We start from the raw sequence: 23,911 nt of genomic DNA, 5'->3' as shown, positions 1-23,911 counted from the left end.
GCTTTATTGTTTAACTATACAAGCTTATATCTACTTTGTAAAGATTCACGCCCAGTCCCTCTAGGTGGCCCCTGATCCGCGGGGGAGCCGACCAGTGTATAACTTTGCCAAGAACTTTCAAGGCTGTCTGCAGCCAGGTGTCTTCCAGGCTTCCCTGCAGCCAGGGGGCAATTCAGGGGTTTTTCCTCAGCAACCCTAGGTTGTCCAATCTTTCCAGGGATATCATATGTCCCTGTTCCACAAGGAATCCCTCTACACTATGCTAACAGGTGTCACTCTAGGTATGATGTAGATGGGAATCTTTTTCTGGGAAACAAGTTTTTGAGCATGATGCTCCGCCGCGTGATGCAACAAATAGCAGCAGTCCATCAGTCAGAGCTCCAATCCTCTGGAGACCAAAGTCACATACAGTCAGCAGAATGGTCAAATGCCTCCCGAGTGACCCAAACCTCCTGCCCCCTGGAGCATTCTGTACCTTGGCAGCCTCCAAATTAATATGCTTTATAAACAGTTCCCATTACTTGATACCCACAGGAGTTACTGGGACATCTGAAGAGAGGCAGGACTTTTTAATTATGGGAAAAGATGCATGTCGTGTTATAGGTCTGGTAGTCTATCCAACAATTGTTTCAGCAAATTGTTAAGAAGAGATTACAATTTTGGCTCAAGCGTTACAACCTTATTTAGTTGTTCCTGCAGGAACACAATTAGCCACAGCTGTTTCAGTGCCTACTACAGCTGCATACAGAGCAATAGAGATGGAAGGGCAGCAACCTATAACAGAAAACTCAGACTTGGGACCAGAGGTTTTTTGGACAGAACATATCGGACGTGACAGGCCATTATTGACTCGCAGTTTAATGCATAACAACAAAACAATTATGGTTCAAGGTCTATTAGATACAAGAGCAGATGTTACTATCATTTCTTACTTGTTTTGGCCAAAAGACTGGAAGCTGGTGACTCCCCTGGATACCCTCACAGGTATAGGGGGCGCCACTGTATGCTTACAAAGTGGATCTGTGATTACTGTCAGAGGACCTGAGGGAAAAACAGCAGTCATTCGTCCTTTTATTGTAAAGAAGCCTATTACAGTCTGGGAAAGAGACTTGTTATCTCAGTGGGGAGTCAAGTTGGAAGTGGATTTTTAGTGGGGGCCATGCAGGCACTCATCAACCATAAGCTTTCGTGGAAAACCGATGAAGCCATTTGGGTTAATCAATGGCCCCTAGAGGAGAAAAAATTGAGTGCCCTTAAGAAATTAGTTCAGGAACAACTGCAGAAAGGACATATCAAAGAAACAACTAGTCCTTGGAATTCACCAGTGTTTGTTATACACAAGAAGGCCTCTGATACCTGGAGGCTGCTTCAAGACCTTAGAAAGATCAATGAAGTAATAGATGATATGGGACCCCTCCAACCTGGACTTCCTTCTCTCTCTATGATTCTAAGAGATTAGCCTTTAGTTAGCATTGATTTAAAGGACTGTTTTTTCAATATTCCACTTCATCCAGAAGATGCCCCACATTTTGCATTCTCTGTCCCAAGTATTAACCGACAAGAGCCATTGTTAAGGTACCATTGGGTTGTGCTTCCTCAGGGGATGAAAAATTCACCTACTATATGTCAATGGTTTGTGGCAAAAGCCTTGTCTCCAGCTAGGCAAAAACATCCTGAAGCAAGGATTCTACATTACATGGATGATCTGTTAACCTCGGCACCAACACGGAAGGAGATGGAGGAAGCTTGTGACAGTGTTGTAACAGAGATTAAAAGGGCTGGACTTGAGATTTCTACATCAAAAATACAGGAAACTCCACCGTGGAAATATTTGGGATGGAAAATGACGGAACAATCAATAATGCCACAGAAGATACAGCTTCGAATTAAAGTTAATACTTTTCAAGATTTGCAGCAGCTTTTGGAGAGATAAATTGGATTAGAGTTACTTTAGGGATTACCAATGATGAACTTGCTCCAGTTTCTGACTTGCTAAGGGGAGATTGTGACATTACATCCCCAAGAACCCTCACACCTGAAGCTCTAAAGGCACTTGACAGAGTAGCAGAGGCTTTTCAGAAAAGACAAGCACATCATTGTGTAGCTTCACAACCATTCTTCCTTGCAGTATTGGGGGAAAAAATGCAATTGTATGGTCTTATATTTCAATGGGATGCTTCTGCAAAAGATCCTTTATTGATATTAGAATGGGTTTTTGCCTTACAGATCTCCAAAAACAATCTTCACAATGATGGAAATGTTAGCTCAGATCATAATCAGAGGCAGGTCAAGGCTGTTAACTATAACAGACAAAGAGTTTGCAATGATTTATTTACCTCCGAAGAAGCAATACTTTGATTGGGCACTGCAAAAATCAGAATAACTTCAAATTGCATTATTGAATTACCCAGGCATCTGTTCTATTTATTTTCCTAGTCATAAATTATTGCAGGCAAAATTAAGATTTAGAGAAAGACCACTGTTAAGTGAAGTGCCTTTGGATGCTGTGACAATTTTTAGTGATGGGTCAGGAAAGACACATCGCTCAGTGGTAGTGTGGCAAGACCCAGAAACTAAAGCATGGTGTAGCGGGTGGGGTTTGTAACCGGGCAGAAACACCAATTTAGTGTAGTAGTTTGGACCAAAATACTCATTACTGTTTACCTTCTGTGAGATAAGAATTAGGACAAATGCAAAGCAGGCACCAACCTTGAAAGAATATAAAGAAGTTGATTAACAGACCTAAAAGAAGAAAAAAAAATCATACCACACCATCAGAACTCTTCTCCTTCCCCCACCTTCCTCCCTTCTCCCACTAACAATACAAAAAGACAACCCTCAAGATGTTCAGTCTGTTTATCACTTCCATAATAACTTTGTTCAGTCCATTTAGGAAGAGGAGTCTCTCTGCTCGCATGTGAGTCCCTTCCCACGACTTGCAGCTTTTCCCACAACTGCTTTCGAGGGTCCACTCTTGAAGGTTTTTGGGGTACAATTTTAAGGTTGAGCCGTTCAGAAACAAAAGTTCTCTTCACCCATCTCTGGGAGCATTTCATCTCTAAGAACAGAGGCCCTCCTCCTTCCCTGGGAGCAAAGGGTCTTCCTCATCTTCATCTCTAGGACTATCTCTGGGAGCATCTCTAGGAACTGAGGTTTTCTCCTTTCCCATTTGGAGCAAAAGTCTTCATCGCTTCCATCTCTCCCTGTTCAAACTTCTCATGAAATTACAGCTGCGTCAGCATCTGCCCATCTCAGGGCAGGTGCTTTTGCTCACAAGTTGAACTGAACACTCCACCCCCCATATCTTCATGAAATTACAACGGGATACTCTGACATATCATCGCTTCACAACAGAATTTCAGCTTTAAGCATGTCCTCTTTCTCTTCCCTCAGGTTTTCAGCTCTTCACAGCAATAATAGGGTTAATCTCACCCTGGCCTTGCAGCTGGAATGTGGCTTGTCACAGTGGAGAGGGGGAGCCAAGCCGCTCTGGCTGCCCACAGCAGCGCTGTGGGGGGGGATTCCGCAGGTGGAACAGGGCCCATCGGCTCCAGGATGGCCGTGGCCCAGCCCGGCCTGGCCCGAGCAGGGCCTGGGCCAGGCCCACTGGCCCCCTCACGGGGCCCGCAGCCACCTGTCCCAGCACCAGAAACGAGACAGAGACTCTGCCTCGGGGTTTACTATTCTTAAGTGTGTATCACAGAGGCGGTCACAATTTTAAGTGGCTCAAAGAATTGTCCATATTCAAACTGGCCAGCTGATAGGTTCTATCAGGTCATAGAGGAAGCTGTAAGCACCCCTTAACAAGGACATCCCTTCCGGGACTATGCTAGATAACCCATGACACATGGAAACAGAATATCCAAATAGTAGAGGGTTCAACCCAGGTGGTAGAACTTGCAGCAGTAGTTAGAGCATTTCAGCTTTTCCAAGAGCCCTTTAATTTGATTACGGATTCTGCTTATGTTGCTAATACAGTTAAGAGAATAGAAGGATCAGTTTTAAAGGATGTTAGCAATGATGCTCTATATTGTTATCTTACATGTCTTTATACACTTGTGCAAAATACAACTAATCAATATTTTGTCTCTCATATTAGAGGTCATTCTTCGCTCCCAGGATTCCTGGCAGAAGGCAACTCCAGGGCTGATAAATTGACAGTAGCCATAGTGAACACCTTGCCAAATATTTTTGAACAGGCGAAACTGAGTCATGCCTTTTTTCATCAGAATGCTGTCTTGGGGTGACCTTAGCCTATGCCCAGAAATTAATTCCTGTGCCTTTCTATGCCTCTAAACTGAGCCTGAAAGGGGGAAGGAAAAAAAGTGAGCAAAACTTTTTCAAAGCAGTTTGCAGCTTGTTCAAGGTCACACAGAGATAGCAATTTGTTTCCCAGCTGCGGCAGGGGAGGGAGGAAGCACCTGGCTTGCTGCGCCCAGGACAGTTTTTTTTTGGCCAGTGGTTCACCTGCTTTGTTCTCCAGAGAGAGACTGAGAGTTGAATTTTTCCTTCCCTGGAATTTCAGATTTTCTCCCTTTTCTACTGGACTGCTTGATTGCTTTAACATCAGAGCACATCGGGAGGACTTTCCACCAGGCACAGAGGGCCTGGCCCTGGCCCAAGCCCCAGCTCTGAGGAGACCAAAGGGAGGACTCTAATGCTTTCCCAGGTTTTTCCTCCACAGCGAAAGATTTTATTATTTAGCATTATTTTCCTTTCCCGTGTGTTTGTTAAATAAATAGTTTAATCTCCTTCACTTTCCTTTGAGGAAAATTTATTTTTTCCCGAACCTGGTGGGGGAGGGGTGGTTGTGCCTTCTCTCAGAGGATATATTTCTAAATTTGGCCAAACCGGAACAAATGCACAGGCTCTTATGTGAATGTTTCACCTTTCCAAAGATCAGGCTAGAGCAATTGTAAATACCTGCCCAGATTGTCAGCTGGTACAGCCCCCTGTTTCCACAGGAGTGGTAAATCCTCGAGGACTACAGAGTTTGCAATTGTGGCAAGCAGATATCACCAAATATCCACCTTTTGGAAAATATAAAAATATCCATCTGTCAGTGGATACATTTTCCAATGCAGTTTTTGCTTCTGTACACACAGGAGAGACAGCAAATCATGTGTGTCAGCAGTTTTTGCAAGCTTTCGCTTCCTTGGGGGTGCCTCAAGAAATAAAAACAGATAATGGTCCTGCTTATACAGCCCAGAAAGTAGCCACATTTTTGATGAACTGGGGTGTTCGCCATACTTTTGGCATTCCTTATTCACCCACAAGTCAGGCAATTGTGGAAAGAACACATCATTCCTTAAAATGTATTTTAGATCAGCAAAAAGGAGATGTAGCACAAGCAACACCACAGATGCGATTAAGTAAAGCCTTGTATGTTTATAACTTTTTGAATAGTTCTTCTGCAGAGCCTGATCCTCCAATATTTAGGCATTTCTCTAATAGCACACATGCAAGATTAAAAGAAAATCCTTTAGTTCTGATTAGAAATCCAGAAATAGGACAAATAGAAGGTCCATTCCCATTAATAACCTGGGGCAAAGGGTTTGCTTGTGTTTCTACAGGTACAGGACCTAGGTGGCTTCCTGCAAAGAATGTGAAACCATACTGCATGCAGAAAGACATTGACGACTCCACAAGTAGAGAAGAGAGTATGCAGATGTGAACTTTGCAGAGAATACAACCCATACCTGCAATCTCTTGTTTTATTGCTAAAGCTGTAGATTTTAGGTTTTAGGTCAATGTAAGAGTGCATAAATGAAAATATTGTAAAGTGCTTTTGGCAAATAATCCTCATCTTTCTATTTAAAGAAGGTACAAAATATCTTTGTGCCTAATCATTAAATGAAGTGTAAACAAAATTGGAAAAATACAAAAAATGTTCTTAAAAATTCATTTAAAGGTTGAAATTTGAGAGGGAGTCTTTTGCCAAGACAACTTTCAAGAAACATGAAATTTAGTCAAATGTTAAGTTTGTCTTTTGCTTTGTTTGTTTTGTTTGCTTTTAGTAGTGTAGCTTTGCCAGTTGATCAACCTAAGACCAATGTTTGGGTGACTTTAGCTAATGCTTCAGAGTTGGATACTCTATGTTTGTCTACCACAACTCCAAAAAATCCATTTTCAACTTGTTTAGTCAATGTTCCAATAGAGAATTGGCCAATCCCAGAGAAAATTGATAGAGCTCTATGAGGTACCTTTGCAGGATCAAAAGTTTGGGAACACTATACCCCAGTAAATACATGGGAATGGTGGACTCCCTATCTTCCTAAAGCCTCTGATGAACCCCAAGAATTAGAAATCCTTGGTTCTGTAAAAGTAAAATTCTGTGTTGAATTCCATTCTACAAACACTAATCAGTCAATGATGAGAGATGTTTCTCCACATCACCCTGTGTATAAGAACCACTCCTTTTGGTGTAATAGTAATTATATAGTCTCATCTGCACCTGGCTCTATTCCTCTGCAATTACCAAGAGAAATGTTTTTTGTATGTGGAGACAGAGCATGGCCAGCTATCCCTTCAAACATTAAGGAGGTCTGTATACTGTTGGGGTTCCTCCCCCCTGCCATGTGGTCCTGGGAGAGGGGCCCTGGCGGCAGGACACACAAGGTTTCCCTAGCCCCTGGTCAACCTCGTTCCCCATTGGTTGCTTTGTGTTCCCCTGCGCGGGCAAGGACGCTCGGGTCCCGTGATGTTGCTGCCTGTTCTGAGCTTCCCCTCCCCCCTCCCAAAGACATGTGCTCTGAGCTCCTTTGTTCCAAGCGCGGGCAAAGCCAAATGTAACTCAGACTCTTCAGCAGTGTCTGATTGGCCGCTCACCCCGGGTCTGCCCCCAGTCCTCCCCTTTCCCCTTCTCCTAATAAAGATGGTCGAGGGGAGGCAAACGCCCTCTCTCAGCTCAGCTACTTTCCTGTGAACATCTCTGGTCGTCTGTCTCATTTGAAAGCTTCTAACTGCAGGGAATTGAGTGGGCAGGGAGCTATATTTCTCCCTCTTTGCTTCTGCTGATGGTATTTGCTCTGCAGCTGATTCAGGTACTGATTCTAGAGCTACTAAAGTGCTAGATCGCCCTTGCTACCTCTCAAGGCTGCTCGAGGCTTTCTAAGGCATTGAAATACAAGCGCTAGCCGGTATCAAGCTGAAAAGATACCCTTCCACACCGTGATTGCCACAGTTTCCTCGGCATCCTCAGCCATGCGGCTAGGGAAATAAACATCTCAGAAAATATCTACCAAGAATCGGTCCATATATTCTTTTCCACGAGCCTCATTGATACACATGTTGCAACAATCCCCATTGCAACAGTGTACTTTGGGAGAGCTTACATTATTTACTCCTAATATGAAGACAATTGCCAACATGAGACACAGACAAAAAAGATCTGCTCTGCATCAATATGGACCAGAATGCAAAGATGATTTTACCCCATGGGGTTATGGAAAAAGGCTTGCAACATCTCTGCTTATGCCACCAGTTGCCTCAGTAGCTGCGTTAAAGCAGTTGGATCGGTTGGGATGTTGGCTGAGTAAACAATCTAATGCCACGTCCCTTGCATTAAGTGGCCTTTTAGCAGATGTCAAAAATGTGAGGCATGCAACTTTGCAAAATAGAGCAGCCATTGATTTTCTTTTGCTGTCCCATGGACATGGATACAAAGACTTTGAGGGGATGTGCTGTATGAATCTGTCTGATCACTCAGAATCTATTCATAAGAGCATACAACAACTTAAAGAGGGTGTGTCGAAAATAAGAATCGATGATGTAACTTGGCTGGATGATTTGTTTAGTGGATGGGGTTTAGCATCGTGGGTAAAGAAATGTCTTACAACAGGCCTAGACATCTTGGCGGTTATAGTAATAGTTCTCATAATGGTACCTTGTCTGTTTCAATGTGTACAGCGAATGTTTGATAAATCCATCAAGGGAGTTTTTTTGGTGCAGAAAGGAGGGGGAGATGTGGGAGACAGAGGAGTAGAAACTCCTACAATTAAAGGAGGTTTTGATTTACAACCCTGGAAGAGACTAGGTCTGGCTTAATTGACAGAGATTTATAGATCTTAAGCAAAAGGATTACAAGCCTGTGTTCCTATCATTATAAGTAAAATTGTACACTGGGTGTTTTGGTGGAGGGTTTTAAAATATAATAGTTTGATTTTATATAGTTTAAGTTAAGAATGTAGATGGTATAAGAGAAACATCTGTGTGTACGTGACATGAGAAGTTATTGGTCAAGACATAGCTGCATTGCAGTGAGAAGTGCCACAGGTGATAGGTCATAAATCCAAAACAAAGTGTCATTTTAAGTGCCTATTGGATTAGAAAGTTATAAATTACGATGTAACTCTAAATCTTGTGACTAATCGCCATTATTCAGAGGTATTGTAAAATCTCATGCCTCGACTGATGCGTTTTGTTATTTTAAACAATAAATCCATGTAATCGTGTAGTCCCATCCCTGAAAGTTATTTCCTCTGTCAAGTGGAACACGTGCGAAATTCTACAGATGAGGACTGGGGGAAGAAAGTGCTTCCCACTATAAGTGAAGATCAGGTTGTGAGAGACTGAAATGTTAATGGTTAATGACTCAAAACAATCAGCCATTTCTGGAGGCAGCAGGGTGCTTTTCTAAGGCCAGGTTTTCACTCCCTTAGGGGGAGGAGGTATGTTTGGGTGTGTGGTGGCACAGCCTCTGGTCTGCATAAAACAGAGGAGAACACCCACCACGGAAGCTACAAACCAGATGAGGCAGCCCCTGCAGAGATAGGATGGTGCTTTTTATCATGACAACTGTCCTCCCTTACACAAACTGGCTAAGTTGCAAAACTTCCGCCCCCGCCCCCACAGCCCCTGGGGAAGGTCACATTCACACGGGACATTCAAACAAAGGCTTGAGGGTATTCATCCCTTCTGATGGGGCATAACTGGCTCAACTGCACAGAGGTGAGAGGCAGCTGTCATATCTTAGAAGGTGTCATAAACCATCAAAGACCACCCAAATCGTGTCCAGACTAATTTCTGAGGCCTTTCACCAGAGGACTGAAAGCTCCCAGCCCCCCAGGGAAAGTACCTGGGAGTTCCCACCTAGCCTGAGCATATATTAACCCATTGTATTTTGTGTTTCATGGGCTTTTTTGCCCACCCCAACAGCTCAAGATGGTGACTATCACTTTGACAAGACTAAGACCATCACTTCGACCAACGGACATATTAATTGCAACAATCAAGTCTCGTTGGGAGATTCATTGGTGGTGATATATTTCTTAAGTGATATTTTTATGCTTTCATATTGCTATATTACTATAGATAATAACCAAAATGGCTACATACCTGCTTTCCACTGCAGCCAAATTGTTCTAAAATAAATCCTACATACATATATTTACAAACACCAATCATTCAGTGACATTTCACTCTAATCCACCCAAAGGGATCTATTAACAAGAACCTGGGTGTTGCTGCCTGTTCTGAGCTTCCCTTCCCCCTCCCCAAGACACTTGCCTCTGCCATGTGCTCTGAACTCCTTTGTTCCATGCGCGAGCAAAACCAAATGTAACTCAAACTCTTTAGCAGTGTCTGATTGGCCGGTCACCCCAGGTCCGCCCCCAGTCCTCCCCCTTCCCCTTCTCCGAATAAAAGAGAAGATCAAGGGAGGCCCTGCCCTCTCTGGCTCTGCTACTCTTTCTGCGAACATCTCTTGTCGTCTGTTTCTTTTTGAAAGCTTCTAACTGTGGGAAATTAGGCTAGTCAAGAGCTATATTTCTCCCTCTTTGCTTCTGATAGAGGTATTTGCTTTGCAGCTGATACAGTTACCGATTTTAGAGCTACTAAAAGGCTAGATTGCCCGTGCTACCTCTCTGGGTTGCTCGAGGCTTTCTAAGGCATTAAACTATGATCGCTAGCTGGTAAAAAGCTGAAAGGATACCTCCCTCACCTGGGTTACTCTTGCCTTCTGGAGTGGGTCATAACAAAAGTTTGTGAACACCCAAGGAACCTGATTGTACATAAGTCCACAGGACCTGATGAGATGCATTCCAAAGTCCCAAGGGAATTAGCTGATGTAGCTGCCAAGCCTCTCTCCATGATATTTGAAAAGTCATGGCAGTCAGGTGACATCCCTGGTGACTGGAAATAGGGAAACACCATAGCCATGTTTAAAAAGGGTAGAAAGGAGGACCCTGGGAACTACTGACCTGTCAGTCTCACTGGTATGCCTGGGAAGATAATGGAACAGATCCTCCTAGAAGCTCTGCTAAGGTACGTGGAGGACACGGAGGTGATTTGAGACAGCCAGCACAGTTTCACCAAGGGCAAGTCCTGCCTGATCAACCTAGTGGCCTTCTATGATGAAGTGACTACATCAGTGAATAAAGGAAGGGCTACAGGTGTCATTTATCTGGACTCCTGTAAAGCCTTTGACACGGTCCCCCACAACATCCTTCCCTTTAAATTGGAGAGATATGGATTTGATGGGTAGACTGTTCAATGGATAAGGAATTGGTTGGATGATTGAATCCAGAGGGTAGTGGTCAATGGCTCAGAGTCCTGATGGACATCAGTGTGTATTGGGTTTGCATGGCCAGGTTTTGGTAGTGGGGGGGGTTACGGGGTGGCTTCTGATGGAAGCTTCTAGAAGCGTCCGCCATGTCTAGCGGAGCCAATGCCAGCTAGATCCAAGCCTGGGCCAATTAGAAATGGTGGTAACGCCTCTGTGATAACATATTTAAGAAGAAGAAAAAAAAGAAGTTATTATGCAGATGTAATTGCAGCTAGTGGAAAGTGGTGTGAGGATATGTGAGAGGAACAACTCTGCAGACACCAAGGCCAGTGGAGAAGGAGGGTGTCATGGGTTAGCAAAGCATAGTCTCGGAAGAGATGTCCTTGCTAAGGGGTGCTTACAGCTTCCTCTGGGACCTGATAGAACCTATCAGCTGGCCAGTTTGAATATGGACAATTCTTTAAGCCACTTCGAATTTTGACCGCCTCTGTGATCCACACTTAAGAATAGACAAACCTCAGGCAGAGCTCTCTCTTGTTTCCGGCACTGGAGCCGATGGGCCCTGTTCCACCCGCGGAACCCCCCCCCCCCCCCCCAGCCCTGCTGTGGGCAGACGGAACGGCCTGGCTCCCCCTCTCCAGTGCTGCCAAGATTCAGCTGAAGCTGCCCTGCTGGCCCGCAAAAGATCATGTGACCTACAGCGATAAGCTTCATTCCAGCTGCAAGGCCTAGGTGAGATTAACCCTTTTAGTGCTGTGAAGAGCTGAAAACCTGAGGGAAGAGAAAGAGGAGATGCTTAAAGCTGAAATTCTGTTGTAAAGCTATGATGTATCAGAGTACCCGTTGTAATTTCATGAAGGCATGGGGGGTGGAGCATTCAACTTGTACTTGTGAGCAAAAGAACCTGCGCTGAGATAGGCAGATGCTGACGCAGCTGTAATTTGATGCGAAGTTTGAACAGGGAGTGATTGAAGTGATGAGGACTCTTATTCCACATGGAAAGGGGAAGACCTCTGTTCCTAGAGATACTCCCAGAGATAGTCCTAGAGATGAAGATGAGGAAGACCCTTTCCTCCCAGGGAAGGAGAAGGGCCTCTGTTCTTAGAGATGGGTGAAGAGAACTTTTGTTTCTGAACAGCTCAACCTTAAAATTGTACCCCAGTAATTCAAGAGTGGACCCTCGAAAGCAGTTGTGGGAAAAGCTGCAAGTTGGGGGAAGGGACTCACATGCAAGCAGAGAACCAACCCAGGCCGCTGGCTTGTTGTGATAATTCCTCCATAGCATGAGCAAGAGAGACTCCTCTTCCTAAATGAACTGAACAAGGCTATTACAGAAGTGGTAAACAGACTGAACATCTCAAGGGTTGTCTTTTTACATTGTCAGTGGGAGAAGTGAGGAAGGTGGGGGGAGGAGAAGTGTTCTGAAGGTGTGGTATGATTTTTTTCCCTTTTCTTTTTCCTTATTTTAGGTTTATTAATAAACTTCTTTATATTCTTTCAAGTTTGGTGCCTGCTTTGCGTTTCTCCTAATTCTTATCTCACAGAAGGTAAACAGTAATGAGTATTTTGGACCAAACCACTACAGAGGGGGAGAAGGTGCTCCAGGTACCAGAGCTGGGATTCCTCTGCAGCCCCTGGTGAAGACCATGGTGAAGCGGGCTGTCCCTCTGCAGCCCACAAAAGACTACAGGGATGCAGACACCCACCTGCAGCTTGTGGAGGAGACCCATGCTGGAGCAGGTGGATGTCTGAGACGAGGCTGTGACCCTGTGGGAGGCCTGTGCTGGAACAGCCTGTACTTGAAGGATTGCAGCCATGGAAGAGTGATCCACGCTGCAGCAGTTTGTGGAGAACTGTTGCCCATGGGATTGACTCATATTGGAGAAGTTCGTGGACAACTGTCTCCCATGGGAGTGATCTCACGATGGAGCAGGGGAAGGACTCCTCTCGCTGAGCAATGGCAGAAACGTGATGAACTGATCGTAACCCCCATTCCCTGTCTCCCTGCACCACTGGGGGGGAGGAGATAGAGCTGAGAAGGAGGGAGGGATGGGGGAAAGGTATTTTTAAGGTCTTATTTTACTTCTCATTGTCCTACTTTGATTTTACTAGTAATAAATTCAATTAATATCTCTAATTCCAGCCTGTTTTGCCTGTAACAGTATTTGGTGAGTGATGTCTCTGTCCTTAACTCATCAACCCTTCATTATATATTGTCTCCTCTGTGAAGTACTAAGGCCTGAACAACAGGCCCTGAGCCAAAGTTGACCTCTAGATGAACCTTCCAACCAAATGTTATATGCATCCACTCATTAACAAAGTATTATTAGCAATATGATATATGTATCCATTCATTGGTGAAACATGTATTTATCTTTCCTTATTTAGAAACTGGACAAGGCCACATCTGGCCTTGTTTGGGGGTGCAGGATCAAAGACAACTCCCTTGGTTCCTCCTTAAGCCCTGGCCAGGCTTTAGGAGAAACCCAACAGGAGAATAAAACCAGATGTTCCCGCATTAGAAGTTGTTGCAAAATGATTAGAGGATCAGGGACATGGATTATTGATAAAACCAGATCAATAGAAGAGCTGTGCAGGCAAAGGCCTGCAAGCAAAGGCCTGCATGAGAAAAAACCTCCATGAGAAAGTGCCTGTGTGAGAAACAGGCCTGAGAAGCAAAAAGGGAGTTTTAAGGAGGTACAGTCCTGTGCTGATAAGATATACTGACCATGAGAAGGGAGGAAGATTTTTGATCTCTCAAAACAAAACATAAAGCTTGCCAAATGTAGTTTTTTATCTAACCTAATTATGTAGAAGTAAGAATGCGCCTTTGTAAGCTTAAACTAATTAAAGAACTGATAAGCTTGTATTCAATACTATATAAGTGCCTCTGTATTGCTAATAAACAAAGCTTGCTTATCCATCACATTGATTGTCTGCATGGTTTCCCCCACCGAAGTCAGCTTTTGGCGCCCGAGCAGAGACTGGGAATTCGTTTTCTTGACTAAGGTGGGAGACCGACGTGGCACCGATATAGCAGCAATCGGGGGGCAAAAGATCAGCAGCTGCAGGCAAGCGTCTGATCCGTGCCTGGACTGACCTGACACAGGGGTCCGCCGTATCGGCTGACAAGGGCAAACCTGGGAAAAGGCTGCACAAATCCTGTTGACGGGGATTGCGGTAAGACGCAGATGCGGTAGGACGCAGATAGGGAAACAGAGGTGACCCTTGATTTATTTTTACGCTTTTTAGAAAAGCGAGGAGTTAAAGAAGTAAACCTTTGTAAGGAACTAGCTGATCTAAGATCATTCAAAAAGAAAGCTAAAGAAGCAAAAGCTGTTGGTTTAATCTGGAGAGCAGTAACTGGCACTCTCGCAGAGATGAAAACAGAGAGGACAGTGGCCGCAGCGGCCATAGAGAGTGGCAGCTCCGGGTGTGGTGGCTCCGGGAAAGGAACAGACGGGGGTCTTATGGAGGGGCGGGCAGAGACCGGAGCAGAGTCCAGGGTAGCATGGTCCTTCGGGCTGGCCGCGAGAAAACCGATTAGAAGCACAGCAGCACCCATCCGCTCACTCCAGGAGCTGCTAAACTCAGCAGAGCAGGATGTTATCCCTCCGACGGCCGAGAAAGAAATGGCTGCGAACGCGGAAGCAAAGCTGTCCGACCCAGGGGACGGGCCACAGGTGGGCCAAGGAGACACAGGCAGTCCTGCTGCCCGGCCGAAAGCGGCAGAGCAACAGAGCGGTCCCAAAGCCCAGCCGAAAGTGGCAGAGAGCAACCCCCCCTGCCGAACAACGGAGTAATTTCCGGCTGCGAAGCAGCTTCTGCGGTTTCACCGGGGCTGCCAGGAGTCGGCCCCGGGAGGGGGAGAAGCACCAAGAAATGATGCAAGAAGTAATCAAAAAGCTTGCTGACTTATCTACACGAAGCATTTTGCAATCTATTTTTACAGCAAATGTCCTGTGTCCGAATGATTGCATCAGCATCGCACAGTTGTTATTAACCCCTTCACAGTTCCTGCTCTGGGAACGAACGTGGAAACAGCTAGCACAAGAAGCTGGAAAACATCAAAGTGACACACAAGACCCACTGCATGCACTCCAAGCCAACATGCTAACTGGAAGCAGAGCTTACGGGTCGACAGTAACACAGCTGACCATGCCCGTAGTCATTCATCAGTTGTCACAGACTCTTGCCCACAAAGCCTTGTTGTCAGTACCTGAAAAGAAGTCTCCCTCGTATGCAGCAGTCCGACAGGGGCTGTCAAAGCCATATGATCAGTGCATTGACTGTTTGTCAGCAGCCTTAAAGGATGCAACTGAGCTCTCTGAAGAGCTCCAAGAGCAAATGTTCCAAATACTTGCATTTGAAAATGCTAATAGGCAAGCTAAGACAATTCTTGCTATGCTGCCCCAAGGAGCAGGTGTAAATGGGATGCTCATACGTGCTACCTGTGCAAAACAGTCATCTCAAACAGCTGTTTTTACTGCAATGCTGCAGAATGTCCTGCAACAACAGGGACAAGTCATCGCCGCAGCACTGACCAGAGGGGTGCCCAGCAAGTGGTGCCGTACTACAGGACCCCGAAGCAAGAAGGTGCAGTCAGCATCAGCTCCTGAGGAAAGTGACGCCACTACTTCAACAGCTGGAACCCTGAGACCTCTGTCCCGAGAAGCCTTGGGAGAGGCTGCAGACGTGGCTGAGTGAGGGAGCTGAGGACTTGCCAGATCCACCACTCCCCGTAGCAGGAGAAGTAGCGAGACCCTGGGCGAATATAACAGCTGCCCTAGGTGGTTGCTAGTGACTTGTGGTGGGTGTTGGGGAACTCTCTCCAAAGGCAAAACTAAGAAGGAGAATTGCATAAATTTTTGGGTATAACACCAAACACAGAAGTAGAGTGAAAAATTGTTTTTTGACTGTCTTGAGACAAGAGCATTAGCAGACATTTTCAATCAGCTGTCCACCCATTTAGATCAAGTGAAGGCAGTCAATTTGGCTAGCATCTATGTTTTTACCTGGTGCTTTAGCAGCCAGGGCTTACGCTATTTTGCATAAACTTGCTTGCTGGGAGAGGGATAAGTTAAACATAACTTCGCAGATGCTTGGTGAGTTAAGCGTAGATGTTACTAGTGTTAGACATACAATATTACAAAATTAAGTAGCCATTGATTTTTTACTATTAGCTCACAGCCACGGCTGTGAAAAGTTCCACAGTATGTGCTGTATGAATCTTTCTGACCACTCTGTCCTAATTCACAAGCAGATAAGTGAGTTACATCAATTAACCACCCAATTACAGAAAGAAGACAGTCTCAGCTTAGAAGGATGGTTAAAGTTACTAGGTTTAGGACTATGGCTAGTTTTACTCGTGTAGCATTTAATTACTGTAAGACTAGTAATATTATTAATAATAGTGTGCTTACTTTGCCTATGCCAATGCTTGCAAAAAATGATATATAAAGTTACTACATCTGTAGCCAATCAAATATTGCCTTTACAAAAAGAAAAAAGGGGAATTGTTGCAAAATGGTTAGAGGATCAGGGACATGGATTATTGATAAAACCAAATCAATAGAAGAGCTGTGCAGGCAAAGGCCTGCAAGCAAAGGCCTGCATGAGAAAAACCTCCATGAGAAAGTACCTGTGTGAGAAACAGGCCTGAGAAACAAAAAGGGAGTTTTAAGGAGGTACAGTCCTGTGCTGATAAGATATACTGACCATGAGAAGGGAGGAAGATTTTTGATCTCTCAAAACAAAACATAAAGCTTGCCAAATGTAGTTTTTTATCTAACCCAATTATGTAGAAGTAAGAATGCGCCTTTGTAAGCTTAAACTAATTAAAGAACTGATAAGCTTGTATTCAATACTATATGAGTGCCTCTGTATTGCTAATAAACGAAGCTTGCTTATCCATCACATTGATTGTCTGCATGGTTTCCCCCACCGAAGTCAGCTAGAAGTAATGGTAGGTTGCTTATGGTAAAAGCTGGGCTACTCTCATAGCGAAGTCGGAAGCCTCATTGCCTGCAAAGGTGGATGCATCGCAGGATTTCCCAGTTACTGGGAGTAGTTCTCCAGTCCTTCACTGTGACAGCTTCCCCCAGCTGATGATTGCGGATCTGGATGAAGGAGTAATGTATTAGGGTAACTGGTGATGTCTCTTTCTTAATCACTATAAGCAATCTTCTGTAGTAATGATTAGGTGCATTGCTTAGCTTATCCTTTTGTAATTCTTTGCAGTTTTGCATTATAGTAAATTACACTATTCCTTAATATGATGTCTATGTTTTTGGTGTTGACCGTACCCACCAGCAAAACACCCTGTCCAAATGTAGAAGGGAGTGATAGAGTGGCTTTGGTGGGTTCTTGGAATCCAGTTAGGCTCAACTCACTACACAGTGACAAGTGGTGTCCCTCAGGGGTCCATATTGGGACCAGTGTTATTTAATATTTTCATTAATGACATAGATGAAGGGATCGAGTGTACTCTTGGCAACTTTGCAGATGACACCAAGCTGAGTGGTACGGTTGGCATACCAGAAAGACAGGATGCCATTCAGAGGGACCTGGACAAGCTCGAGAAGTGGTCCCATAGGAATCTCATGTGGTTTAACAAGACCAAGTGCAAGATCCTCAACTGGGGTTGGGGCAGCCCTCAATATCAATACAGGCTGGGGGATTAACAGATCAAGAGCAGCCCTGCTGAGAAAGACTTAGGGGTGCTGTTGGATGAGAGGCTGGACATGAGCTGGCAATGTGCTTTTGCAGCCCAGAAAGCCAATTGTATCCTGGGCTACATCAAAAGAAGAGCGGACATCAGGTCAAGGGAGGTGATTCTGCCCCTCTACTCTGCTCTGGTGAGACCCCACCTGGAGTGCTACATCCAGCTCTGGGGTTCAGAGCACAAAAAGGACATTGACCTGTAGGAGTGTATTCAGAGGAGGTGTTGTGGTTTGACATTGGCCAAATGCCAGGCACCCACGAAAGCCACTCACTCACCCTCCCCTGCCACAGCTGGAAAGAGGAGAGAAAAAACTTAACAAAGGGTTCATTAATTGAGATAAGGACTGGAAGAAAACACTACAAGGGCAAAATAGGCTCAGCTTAGAGGTACAAAGTGAATTTATTACTAACAGAGTCAGAGGAGGATAATGAGAAGTAAAATAAGCCCTTAAAAAAACCTTTTCTTCCCCCAACCCCTCCCTCCTTCCCACCAACAGTGCAGGGAGACAGGGTGTGGGGGTTTGGTCAGTTCATCACCTGAGGTTTTTTCTGCTGCTCAGGGAGAGGAGTCCTTCCCCTGCTGCACCGTGGGGTCCCTTCCCACGGGAGACAATTGTCCATGAACTTCTCCAGCGTGGCTCCAATCTCACAAGCAGCAGTCCTCCCAAAACTGCTGTGGCATGGGTCACTCTTCCACGGGGTGCAGTTCTCCAAGGACAGGCTGCTCCAGCCTGGAAGCAGGGGCCCTCTCTCTCCACCAGGTCTTCCACTTGACCACAACCTCCTCCAGGCATCCACCCACTCTGGCACGGGCACCTCCCCCATGGGCTGCAGGTGGATCTCTGCATTCCCCATCGATCCCCATGGACTGCAGGACAACCTGCTTCACCATGGTCATCACCATGGCCTGCAGAGGAACCTTGGCTCCGGCGCCTGGAGCACCTCCTCCCCCTCCTTCTCCACTGACCTTGGTGTCTCCATGTTGTTTCGCTCACATGTTCTCACCTCTTCCTCTTCTCTGGCTAGAATAAAAAACTGTGTGTGCCCCCCTTTGTTTTGATTTTCTTCTTAAATATGGTATCACAGAGGCATTACCAGCCTCTCTAATTGGCCCTGCTTTGGCCAGTGGCATGTCCATCTTCAGAGCCATCTGGATTGGCTCTGCCAGACACGGTGAAAGCTTCTAGCAGCTTCTCACAGAAGCCACTTCTGTGGCCCCCCTGCTACCAAAAACCAGGCTGTGCAAAACCAACACAGGAGGCCACCAAAATTATTAGAGGGATGGAACATGTCTCTCATGAGGAAAGGATCAAAGAGCTGGGGTTGTTCAGTCTGGAAAAGAGAAGGCTCTGGGGTGACCTTATTGCAGCCTTTTAGTACCTGAAGGGAGCCTACGAGAGAGATGGACAGGGACTTTAGACAAGGGCATGTAATGAAAGGAAGAAGGAAAATGCCTTCAAACTGGCAGAGGGCAGGGTAATTAGATATTAAGAAGAAATTCTTCATTGTGAGGGGGGTGAGGCACTGGCACAGGTTGCCCAGAGAAGCTGTGTATGCCCCATCCCTGGAAGTGTTCAAGGCCATGTTGGATGGGGTTTTGAGCAGCCTGGTCTAGCATGAGGTGCCCCGGCCCATGGCAGGGGAATTGGAATGAGTTGATCTTTAAGGTCCCTTCCAACCCTAATCATTCTATGATTCTATGACTCTATGAGACAAAACAGCAACAAAGATATTAAATAGCAAACATTCAAGTGAGTTCCTAATGCAACAGGTTGCATCCTAAAATTATTGCCCAAATTCAGCTTGGTAGAGAACTTCTGAAGAGCCCCTTCCTAAGCTCTTGTCATGGTTATAGAGAAAAGGGAGTGGAGTTTTTAGTGCTGTCTATTCAATACCAACCACATCATGGCTGAGGGCATGATTTTTGGCAGGAAGAAGCCAGGGCCAGAAATGGAAAGTGCCGGTTTTTGCCTCTCTGTGGGGAGAAGGTATCAGGGTCAGCCTAGCAGATCTAGTCCCACTCCATCACTGGTGGTCTCTTTCCCATTCCTCTGTGCTGCAGCTTTTGTGGCTTGGTGCTGAAGGACAGTGACAGTGATCTTGAGATGCTGCTCTGAGAAAAAGAAAAGGGAGATAGAGGAGGCAGTACAGGTCAGAGCCCAGCCATGCTGTGTAGAGCCCAAGCCCCAGCAGAGCCTAGCAGAGCAGTACTGGTGCTGGAGGCAACTGCATGGAAGCGAACCAGAAAAGCAGAGCAGTCCAAGGCAGAGGCGTGGCACAACACGAATGGTCTAGCTGATGCCATGAAGATTTTTTGCCTTTTCTTTTATACCCCTGTTATACCTTTTTTACAACTTCTGTATTGTTAGTGCTTTTTGCCTACATTCTTGGACTTGTTTGTCAAGCTGAGAGACTAAACATTTTAGAAGCTTCATAGGTAAGGGATCAGTGTGCCCCAGACCCCAAGGTCCTCTCCAGAACACATTCTGTAAACTAAGATAGAACCATGCAGGGGAAGGCTCCTTGGGGAGGGGGGCTCATTGAAACCTCTCATTGGGGAATCTTTGATAGATATGCTAATTAGTAAGACCTATAATGTTATACCAGATCTTTTGGGGGTGTGCATTGTGGTGTGCATTTTGGTACATTTAACCTGGATGTGTGCACCGAAGGATCCTTGAAATAAATACCAAGGTAAAATCCCTTTTTCCCTTCTAACCGTGTTTGACTCTTGATTTTAAGACCAGGAAAAGGCATCAGTTGCTGGCGACCATGAAGGGACCCTAAAGACCTTGAAACTCGCAGTCTTGGGTTGGAAAAAATCTTGCTTTGCCCCTCTCTTTGCCGGCAAATTACAGAGGGGCCGGAGCGATGATCCAAGACTGTGACCAGGACTTTAGGACCCAGCACAGCAAGGCAGAAGCACAGAAAGGAAGGTGAGTTAAAAAGGGGACTGATATTGTGCTAACACTAGGGAAGGAGATCTCCGAAGGAGGTGGAAAGGTTGGGGGCAGAGAAGCCCACAAAAGGGGAAAGTGTTGGGGTGGCTCAGCCTGCTCTCGGGCTGAAACCATCAAATGTCAGTCACCAGAAGAGATCACTGAGATCTAGGTTACCTCCCCCTGGGTGGCTCCCAATCCTAAATTACCTCCCTCTGTTCCAGAAAGTTCTCCCTTTCTTAGTTATTAATTGGTTCCCTGTTATGACTCCTGCCTCCCTGTTTTCCCCATTTGTTCTGAAAAATTGTATCCTCCCCTCTGCTTGTACCCCATTGGTTGTTTTCTCTTTCCCTGCCTTGCTCCACCCCCCATAAAGGGGCGAGCCCGCTTTTTCTCTAGGCTGCTCTGGTCCCTGGACCCTCCTGCAAATAAACCTGTTGGAACTCACACCAGAAGCCCCTCCCGCCTTCTTTGCCTCCGGGCTAACGCAAGCCTAATCCATCGGCCGCCCGACGTGCTTCCTCTGAGGAGGAGCCAGCGCACACACCCATCTCATGCCAATTCCACTGAGCTGTCCAGCGAGGACATTGTGGAGGCTAACGAACGCTGCGTCCCCTCTGCCCGAGGGCACGCCGGGGCTTGTGATAACAAGCCCCCAGTTGCGTTAGGAGAGCCTAAACCTTTCCCCTGCAAACTGTGGAAAGGAGGGGACGCCCTCCGTCAAATCCACAAGAGCCCAGAGGCTGCACTCCATGCAGCAGCAGGAGTGGCTCGGAGGTTTGAGAGGTTGGCTGGTTGGTTGATTGGTTGGGACATCAGGAGGCTGTGGGATCAAATCTTCTTGAGACCAGATTTTCGGGCACGTGCATTTACTGTTTGCTAAAACTAGTTGCTTTTTAGTATTTTAAAGTGCTGCAGTTTGTGTATTAAGCTAGATAAACTGCCTGGGAAGTTGGAATTCCGAGGCCAGATTGCAGGCTGAATTCTGGAGTTAAAAGCTTCCCTCTGGCAGAGTTTTCCTGTCTGTGAGCAAACATGGGTGGTGTTTTTTCAGATGAAAACAAGAAAATCCCTCCTAACAGCCCATTATAGTTGATAATAAAACACTGGAAATGGCTGACAGGGTGGAGAATTACCCTGGACACCTGCAAATTGATCAGACTGTCCACACAAGTTTGGCTGACTTAATTTTAAAGTCAAGGAAGTTGGCCTTACTTTGGTATCTTGGAAAATAACATCATTACTGACCTGATGGTAGAACTGAGATCATTACGTAGATTTGATGAACTAAGATATGCAGAACTTTTTACTATGCATCTGAACAGGGAAGAAGCATATATGGCAATAAGGACTGGAAAGTTATGCCCGTGAACAAAGACCAGGCTTGTGCCATTGGGGCTGTGGTCCCAAATATAACAATATTTGACCATCTTGAAAAACCAAATGAGAGGAGTAAAAGATCTCTTAATCCCGTCATTAAACGTCCCACACTTTTCCATAGCATAATCAGAGCCCTCGTACCCGCTTACGAAGTGGTTGAACTGGAGAGAGGAATTGTAAACATCTCGGCCATCATTGAATGTATTGAGCAGCATACTGCAGATGCAATTTCAGCCTTACAGGAGGAAGTTGACAGTCTGTCCCGTGCAGTTATGCAAAATAGGATAGCTCTCAATTTCATATTTGCTGCACAAGGAGGTGTATGTGCTATTGTCAATACCCCCTGTTGTTCTTATGTGGACCAAAGTGAGAGAATTAAGAAAGATTTAGATAAAATTTGGAAGAGAACTCAAATTCTACATGAAGTAGCTTCTAGAAATAACACCTTAAATTTTGATCATATTTTTGATACCCTCACCTCATGGTTACCAAACTGGGCCTGAATAACAGAGTTGTTCCTCTCACATATTTTCACCCCTCTCTTCTCTGGCCACATTTACTTCTGCACAATAATATTTTTCCCCTTCCTAAATATGTTGTCACAGAGGCATTACTACCATCACTGATTGGCTTGGCCTTGGCCAGCAGTGTGTGCATCTTGGAGCCAGCTGGCATTGGCTCTGTTGGACATAGGGGAAGCTTCTAGCAGCTTTTCAAAGAAGCCACACCTGTAGCCCTCCCACTACTAAAACCTTTCCACACAAACCCAATACACCCAGCAATTAGGGGAAATGGCAACTATAGTTCAGGTGGTGCAGGAGGTCAGATGGTTGCAAGCTTCTAGGCAGCGGTTGGATGGTCTCACCCAAACCTGCTCCTTGTAGACAATGTCCCTATGACCTCTGGAGACACTCCAAGAATTAGCCAGACTCCAAGAAGATGGCACCAGGGCCAAAAAATAACACACCTTGTCATTAAGTTGTGTCACTATGATAATTTCAAGATGTCCTTTTGGTCTTTGATGACCTGTCTTTCTAACAGGTTTCTCTCTTGACTCACAAGGTAGGGAGTGTGTCTGCTGCCCTGCACTGCAGAGTGTTTACTAAAATGCTCACAGAATGATACCAAGACTTAATAACAAGACTCTAAAAAAGTCAATTCTCAAGTTCAGTGACAAAAAAACTCCCAACAAACTGCAAGTTTTCAGGAAACAAAGTGAGTTGCTGTCAGTCTCCCCAGGACTGGAATTATAACCTGTTCCAGTTTGGTCAAATTTAGAGATATATCCTCTAAGAGAAGGCACAACCACCCCTCCCCCCACCAGGTTCGGGAAAAATAAATTTTCCTCGAAGGAAAGTGAAAGAGATAATAACTATTTCTTTAACAAACACACGGGAAAAGGAAAATAATGCTAAATAATAAAATCTCTTGCTGTGAAGAAAAAACCTGGGAAAGTGTTAGAGTCCTCCCTTTGGTTTCCTCAGAGCTGGGGCTTGGCCCAGGGCCAGGCCCTCTGTGCTCGGTGGAAAGTCCTCCCGATGTGCTCTGATATTGAAGCAATCCACAGAAAAAGGGAAAAAATCCGAAATTCCAGGGAAGGAAAAAAAGTCCAACTCTCAGTCTCTCTCCAGAGAAAAAGAAACTTAAAAACTGGCTGAAAGCTGGCTGGAAAAAACAGTCGCTATCTCTGTGTGACCTTGAACAAGCTGCAAACTGCTTTGAAAAAGTTTTGCTCAGTTTTTCCTTCCTCCTCTCAGGCTCAGTTTAAAGGCATAGAAAGGCACAAGAATTAATTTCTGGGCATAGGGCAGCGATATGGGATACACATCATAAAGTCACCCCAAGACATAACCATATGCAGTTTTAACATGAAGCTCCCAATAACCCAAGCCTCACCTTTAGATAAAAATTTTCCCTGTGATGCCTTTTTCTGGTCTTAAAATCAAGAGTCATACATGGTTAGAAGGGGAAAAGGGATTTTACCTTGGTATTTATTTTAAGGATCCTTAGGTGCACATGTCCAGGTCAAATATACCGAAATGCACCCCGCCAAAAATGCCCACCCAAAAGATCTGGTATAACATTATAGGTTTTTACTAATTAGCATATCTACCAAAAATTCCCCAATGTGAGGCTTGAGTGAGCCCCCCTCCCCAAGGAGCCTTCCCCTGCATGGTTCTATCTTAGTTTACAGAATGTGTTCTGGAGAGGACCTTGGGGTCTGGGGCACACTGATCCCTAGCTACGAAGCTTCTAAAATGTTTAGTCTCTCAGCTTGACAAACAAGTCCAAGAATGTAGGCAAAAAAGCACTAAGAATACAGAAGTTGTAAAAAAGATATAACAGGGGTATAAAAGAAAAGGCA

General features: G+C 45.3%; 1 protein-coding gene across 1 annotated transcript in view; it reads right to left on the bottom strand.

The window, feature by feature from the left end:
• LOC125319331 (CBP80/20-dependent translation initiation factor-like) overlaps positions 1 to 23,911 on the bottom strand; it is a 516,903-nt gene that overhangs the window by 434,753 nt on the left and 58,239 nt on the right. The window lies entirely within an intron of this gene.

Source organism: Corvus hawaiiensis, chromosome W (genome assembly GCF_020740725.1).
Source record: "Corvus hawaiiensis isolate bCorHaw1 chromosome W, bCorHaw1.pri.cur, whole genome shotgun sequence".
In the NCBI taxonomy this organism is placed as follows: Eukaryota; Metazoa; Chordata; class Aves; order Passeriformes; family Corvidae; genus Corvus; species Corvus hawaiiensis.
The sequence above is the reverse complement of the archived record's forward strand: the minus strand, read 5'-3'. Positions and strand labels throughout refer to the sequence as shown.